This window comes from Macaca nemestrina, chromosome 15 (genome assembly GCF_043159975.1).
Source record: "Macaca nemestrina isolate mMacNem1 chromosome 15, mMacNem.hap1, whole genome shotgun sequence".
Taxonomy (NCBI): Eukaryota; Metazoa; Chordata; class Mammalia; order Primates; family Cercopithecidae; genus Macaca; species Macaca nemestrina.
The window spans coordinates 69,696,715-69,704,291 of record NC_092139.1 but is presented as its reverse complement, the minus strand read 5'-3'; the positions used below and the strand labels follow the sequence as shown (position 1 = coordinate 69,704,291).

Here is a 7,577-nt window from a genome sequence, read left to right as displayed (position 1 = left end):
CATGCCTGTAATCACTTGAGGTAGATCACCTGAGGTCAGGAGTTCAAGACCAGCCTGGCCAACATGGTGAAACCCTGTCTCTACTAAAAATACAAAAAATTAGCTGGACGTGGTAGCACATGCCTGTAATCCCAGCTACTCAGAAGGCTGAGGCAGGAGAAATGCTTGAACCTGGGAGGCGGAGGTTGCAGTGAGCCGAGATTGCACCACTGTACTTCAGTCTGGGCAACAGAGTGAGGTTGTCTCAAAAAATAATAAATAAATAAATAAATAAATAAAACCACTGTGTATCAAAGAATATAATTTATAAAGTGAAAAGGCAACATACAGTGTAGGAGAAAATATTTACAAATCATATATCTGATAAGGGGTTTATGTGCAGAATGTATAAAGAATACCAAAATGGCAGTGTTCGGGTATGAGGCTGGGGCTAAGCTGAGGGATTCAGGTGTGGTGCGGGTAGGAACTGAGGAAGCGCCCAAGGATGTCAAGATGACCGCATCTATGCATGGTCAACCCAGTCCTTCTCTAGAAGATGCAAAACTCAGAAGATCAGTGATCATAGAAATCATAGAAAAAAATTTTGACTACCTTAGAAAAGAAATGACACCAAATATATATCAAATGGCATCATTTGGGACAACAACTGGTTTCTCTGGAATATTCTCAAACTTCCTGTTCAGATGCTGCTTCAAGATAATATAAGCAAGGAAAACTGTGTTTTCAGAAGCTCACTGATTGGCATAGTTTGTGGTGTTTTCTACCCCAGTTCTTTGGCGTTTACTAAAAATGGACGTCTGGCAACCAAGTATCATACCGTTCCACTGCCACCAAAAGGAAGGGTTTTACTCCATTGGATGATGCTTTGTCAAACACAAATGAAATTAATGGCGATTCTTCTAGTCTTTCAGATTATGTTTGGAATATTAAATGGTCTACACCATTATGCAATATTTGAATGGACACTTGAGAAAACTATACATGAAGAGTAACCAAAAAAATGAATGGTTGCTAACTTAGTAGAATGAAGTTTTTATAAAGAGGACTCAGGCATTGCTGAAAGAGTTAAAAGTAACTGTGAACAGATAATTTGTTTCTGTGCCTTTTGCCTGGTATATAGCAAATACTAAAAAAAATTCAATAATTCAATCAATATAAGTTTCATCTTACATATAAGTTACAGGTTTTATCTCCTGATAGTGTGTCCATTTTGCTTGGTACATAACAGATAATAAATATTCAGTATCAATAAATGTAATAATAATTTTAAAAAAGAATTACAACTCAACAACAAATAACATTAAAAATAGCAAAGGACTTGAATAGACATTTCATCAAAGATGATATACAAATGGCCCAGAAGCATATGTAAAGATGCTGACCATCACTGATCATTAAAGACATGCAAGCCAAAATTCTGTTGGGATACCACCTCATACCTATTAGGATGGCTACTACAAGAAAAACAGAAAATAACAAGTTTTGGTGAGGACGTGAGCATATTACAACCCCGTGCGCCTTTTTGGGGATTGTAAATGGTGCCACTGCTTTGGAAAGCAACATGGAAATTCCTCAAATAATTAAAACTGCCATATGATCCAACAATCCCACTTCTGGGTGTATACCCAAAATAATTGAAAGCGGGGTATTGAAGGGATGTTTACACACCCATGTTATAGCAGCACTATTCAGAACAGCTAAGAGACAGAAGCAACCCAAATGTCTATCAACATATGAATGGATAAGCAAAATGTGACACATTTTTCCCTCAGTATCTGTAGGGGATTAATTCCAGGATACTCTGCAGATACCAAAATCCACAAATGCTCCAATCCCTTATATAGTGTGGCATAGTATTTGCATATAATCTAGGCACATTTTCCCATATACTTTAACAGCGGTCCCTAACTGTTTGGCACCAGGGACCGGTTTTGTGGAAGACAATTTTTCCACAGACAGGGTCAGGGGGATGGTTTTTGGATGAAACTGTTCCACCTTAGATCATCAGGAATTAGTCTGATTCTCATGAGGAGTGTGCAGCCTAGATCCCTTGCGTGTGCAGTTTAGAATAGGGTTCATGTTCCTATGAGAATCGAATGCCACTGCTGATGTGACTGGAGGTGAGGCTCAGGCGGTAATAATTGCTGGCTTCTTTGTTCATCTCCTGCTCTGTGGCCCGGTTCCTAACAGGTTAAGAACTGGTACCCATCCATGGCCTGGGGCTTGGAACCACTGCTTTGAATCCTAGGTTACTTATAATACCTAGTACAGTGCCTACATATAACTTTATTAGTGTGGATTTGACTTAGTATTTGACTCAGGGAAAATTCAAGTTTTGCTTTTTGGAACTTTGTGAAATTTAATGTATTTTTGAATATTTTAAATCTGAGTTTGGTTAAATCCACAGACACAGAACCCATGGATATGGAAGGCCCATAATATATACACAATGGAATATTATACAGACTTAAAAAGGAAGGTAATCCTGTCTCATGCTCCAACATGGATGAATCTTGAGTGCTAAGTGAAAGAAGCCAGTCACAAAATGACTGTTTGATTTCACTTACATGAGTAATCTAAAGTAGAAAAATTCATAGAAACAGAAAATAGAATGGTATTTACTAGGGTGTGGAGGGAAGGGGAAAAATGGAGAGTTGTTTAATGGCTATAGAGATTCCATTTTGCATGATGCAAAAGTTCTGGGGATCTGTTCCACAACATTGTGAATGTATTTAATGGTACTAAAATATATGCTTAAAAATGACCAAGTTGGTAAATTTTGTTTTGTGTTTTAATATAATTTTTTTTGAAACAGGGTCTCACTCTGTTGCCCAGGCTGGAGGACAGTGGCACCATCTTGGCTGACTGCAACCTCAGCCTCCTGAGCTCAGGCGACCCTCCCACTTCAGCCTCCCAAGTAGCTGGGACTACAGGCATGCACCACCACACCCAGCTAATTTTTATATTTTTTTGTAGAGATGAGGTTTTGCTATGTTGCCCAGGCTGGTCTTGAATTCCTAGGCTCAAGCAATCCTGCCTCAGCTGGGATTACAGGCATGAGCTACTGCATCCAGCCTGCAATTTTTAAAACATCAAAATAAATGTAAAGGCTACGTCTTAGATATTTTTTTTAACCAATTAAAAATAGTAAAATTTTCTCTTATAGCACAGTGGTCATGCCTGTAATCCTAACACTTTTGGAGGCTGAAGTGGGAGGATCACTTGAGCCCAGGAGTTTGCGACCAGCCTGGGCAACATAGGGAGACCCTCGTCTCTACAAAAAATGCAAAAATTAGCCAGGCATGGTGGCGTGTGCCTGTAGTCCCAGCTACTTGGGAGGCTGAGGAGGGAGGATCACCTGAGTTTAGGAGGTCAAGGCTGCAGTGAGCCAAGATTGCACCACTGCACTCCAGCCTGGGTGACAGAGCAAGTCCCTGTCTCAAAAAATAAAGTAGTTTAAAAAGTATAAGCCAAATTGTGAGTGAATGAGAGAGAGACAAGTGGGGGTTGGGTGGGAGATGTGTGTGTGTGTCTAGATAAATATTTGATCAGTTTGTGGAGGCAAATGAATTTCATCATCAAGGCAGATTTATTGGAGAAAGTTTTGCCATGGTGAGGGTATTTCCTTGGGATAGGAATGAAGTAGGGAAATACTAATTTGTGACTCTGGTTATTTAAATTATTCAATGACAATCTGTTTAGATGTCTTTGCATAGATAATGCAAATTAGATTGGGAATTGCCAGAATTTGGTGCCTGAACTATATAATTTTTAAATTTTTTAGATGAGAACATAATTTCTATTTCCAGCTCTATTCAGACACTGAAGACTTAGGTTGGCCAATTCAAGGTCACTTCTTTTTTTTTTTTGAGACGGAGTCTTACTCTGTCACCCCGCTCTGTCACCCAGGCTAGAGTGCAGAGTGCAGTGGCACGATCTTGGCTCACTGCAAGCTCCACCTCCTGGGTTCACGCCATTCTCCTGGCTCAGCCTCCCAAGTAGCTGGGACTACAGGCACCTGCCACCACACCTGAATAATTTTTTGTATTTTTAGTAGAGACGGGGTTTCACCATGTTAGCCAGGATGGTCTCGATCCCCTGATCTTATGATCCGCCCACCTCGGCGTCCCAAAGTGCTGGGATTACAGGCGTGAGCCACTGCACCTGGCCACCTCTTTTTTTTTGTATTTGCATTTTGCAACTTTGTTGAATTTATTTATTAGTTCTAACAGTTTTTTTGTGTGGAATCTTCTACATATAACATCATAATTACAAACAGAGATGATTTTTCTTCCTTTCAAAATTGGATACCTTTTCTTTTTCTTGCCTAATTGCTCTGGCTAGAAATTCCAGTACTATGTTGAATAGAAGAGATAAAAGCGAACATTCCTGCCTTGTTCCTGCTCCTAGAGGAAAAACTTTCGTCTTTCACTGTTAAGAATGATGTGAGCTGTGGGTTTTTATAGATGGCCTTTATTATGTTTCCTTTACAGAAACTACCTTCCCATGACATAGTTTCCTTTTATTCCTAGTTTATTGAATTTTTTTAATCATAAAGAGGTGTTGAATTCTGTCAAATGATTTTCTTGCATCAATGGAGATGTTTATGTGGTTTTCTCCCTTCAATTTGTTAATGTAGTATATTGCATTGATTGATTTTTGTATACTCAATTATCCTTGCATTCCAGGAATAAATCCCACTTGGTCATGGAGTATAATCCTTTTAAATTAATTAATTTATTTATTTGAGACAGGGCCTCGCTTTGTCACCCAGGCTGGAGTGCAGTGGCACCATCTTGGCTCACTGCAACCTCCATCTTCCGAGTTCAAGCGATTCTCATACCTCAGCCTCCCAAGTAGCTAGAACTATAGGCGTGCACCACCATGCCCAGCTAATTTTTGTATTTTTAGTAGAGATATGGTTTCGCCATGTTGACCAGGCTGGTCTTGAACTCCTGAGCTCAAGTGATTCGCCCGCATTGGCCTCCCAAAGTGCTGGGATTACAGGCGTAAGCCACTGTGCCTGGCCTAATCCTTTTTTAAAAATAACATTTTATTGAGGTATAATTTACATACTTTGAAATTTAACCATGGAAAGTATTCAGTTTGATGAGTTTTAGTTCATACAGTTGTGCAGTGATCATCATAATTTAGTTTAGAGCACTTCCTTCACTCCCAAAAGTTCACTTTGTAGTCATTCTTCATCTGACCTTCCCACCCCTAGGCAACAACTAATATACTTTCTATTTTTAAGATTTGCCTTTCTGGAAATTTAGTAAGTAAACTCATACAATTTGAGGTATTTTATGTCTGGTTTCTTTGTTTAGCATAATAGTTTCCTTTAAAAGTTTTACTGATACATAATAATGATACATATTTATGAAGTACATGTGATATTGGAATGTATACATACAATACGAAATGATTAAATCAGAGTACTTAGGCTGTTTTTGTCTACGTTTACTGTTTTTGTGTTGGGAACATTTCAAATCTTCTTTTTTAGCTATTATGACATATACAATATATTGGTGTTAACTATAGCCAACCTACTGTGCTATCAAACACTAGAACATATTCCTTCCATCTAACTCTATGTTCCCATGCATTAACCAATGACTTTTCATTCCCCTAGGCCTGCCCTGTTCCCAACCTCTGGTAACCATCATTTTACTTTCTACCTCCATGAGATCAACTTTCTTGTCTCCTACATATGAGTAAGAATATGTGATGCTTGTGTTTCTGTCCCTGGCTTATTTCACTTAACATAATGACCTCCAGTTCCATCCATTTTGGTGTAGAATAACAGGATTTAATTATGTTTTTATGGCTGAATAATATTCCACTGTGTATATATAGGATATTTTATTCATTCATCCACTGATGGATGCTTAGGTTGATTCCATGTTTTGGCTATTGTGAACAGTGCTACTACAATAAATATTAGGGTGCATGTATTCCTTTGGTATACTGATTTCTTTTTTTTTTTCTTGAGAAGGAGTCTTGCTCTGTCACTCAGGCTGGAGTGCAGTGGCACGATCTTGGCTCACTGCAACCTCAGCCTCCCAGGTTCAAATGATTTTCCTGCCTCAGCCTCCCAAGTAGCTGGGATTACAGGTGTGCGTCACCACATCTGGCTAATTTTTGTATTTTTAGTAGAGACAGGGTTTCACCATGTTGGCCAGGCTGGTCTCGAACTCTTGACCTCAAGTGTTCCACCAGCCTCAGCCTCCCAAAGTGCTGGGATTATAGGCATGAGCCACCATACCCCGCCTGATTTCCTTTCCTTTGAATAGATACCAAGTTGTAGGATTGCTTCATTGTATGGCAGTTCGATTTGTAGTTTTAAAAAGAACCTCCGTATCATTTTCCATAATGGCTGTACTAATTTATCTTGCCTTTTTTTTTGTCACTTTATTGAATTTGTTTATTCTAAGTTTTTTGGTGAAGTCTTTAGAATGTTCTATATTTAAGATCATCTTGTCTGTAAAGAGGTATAATTTGCCTTTCTGTTTTCCAATTTGGATGCCTATTTCTTTATCTTGCTTGATTCTAAGACTTCCACTACTATGTTAATAAGAGAGGTGAAAGTAGGCATTTGATTCATGTTTCAGTTCTTAGAGGAAAGACTTTCAGCTTTCCCCTATTCATTATGATGTTAGCTGTGGGTTTGTAATATGTGGCCTATATTATGTTGAGGTATGTTTTTTCTATGCCTAATTTGTTGACAGTTTTTATCAGGACGGAATGTTAACTTATATCAAATGCTTTTCCTGCATCTATTGAGAAGATCACAGTTTTTGTCTTTCAATCTGTTGATGTGATATATCACATTTATTGATTTGCATATGTTCAACCTCTTTTGCATCCCTGAGGTAGAGCCCATTGATCATGGTATCTTTTTGATGTGTTGCTAGGTTCAGTTTGCTAGTACTCTTGAAGATTTTTACTGTATGTTCGTAAGGGACTTTTTGGCTGTTGTTTCCTTGGTATCAGAGTAATGCTGGTCTCATAGATTAAGTTTGAAATAATTTCTGCCTCTTCATGTTTTTGGAATAATTTGAGAATTAATGTTAGTTGTTCTTTTGAAGTTGAATGTAGCAGCAATGCCATCTGGTCCTAGATTTTTCACTCTTGGGAGACTTTTTATTATGGATTCAATCTCGTTACTTATTATTAGTCTGTTCAGGTTTTTGTATGCCTTTTTTTTTTCAAGATTGAAAAATTTCTATTTATTTAAAAAAACTTCTGAATTAAATAGGGAAATGGCAATAACTGGTATATACATTAATTCAAAATATTTTCACTGAGCACTAAATAGTTCACTGAGAATAGTTTCCAATCTTTTCACTAAAAACCCCTTTTAAAGAATGCCTAAAACTGGCCAGGCGTGATGGCTCAGGCCTGTAATCCCAACACTTCGGGAGGCTGAGATGGGCAGATCACGGTCAGGAGTTTGAGACCAGCCTGGCCAACACAGTGAAACCCCATCTCTACTAAAAAATAGAAAAAAAAAAAATTAGCTGGGCATAGTGGCAGGCACCTGTAATCCCAGATACTCAGGAGGTTGAGGCAGAATT

At 38.4% G+C, this 7,577-nt stretch overlaps 1 pseudogene; it reads left to right on the top strand.

The window, feature by feature from the left end:
- Positions 1 to 315: 315 nt before the first annotated feature.
- On the top strand, positions 316 to 1,070 carry LOC139358630 (complex I assembly factor TMEM126B, mitochondrial pseudogene; annotated as a pseudogene).
- Positions 1,071 to 7,577: the final 6,507 nt, after the last annotated feature.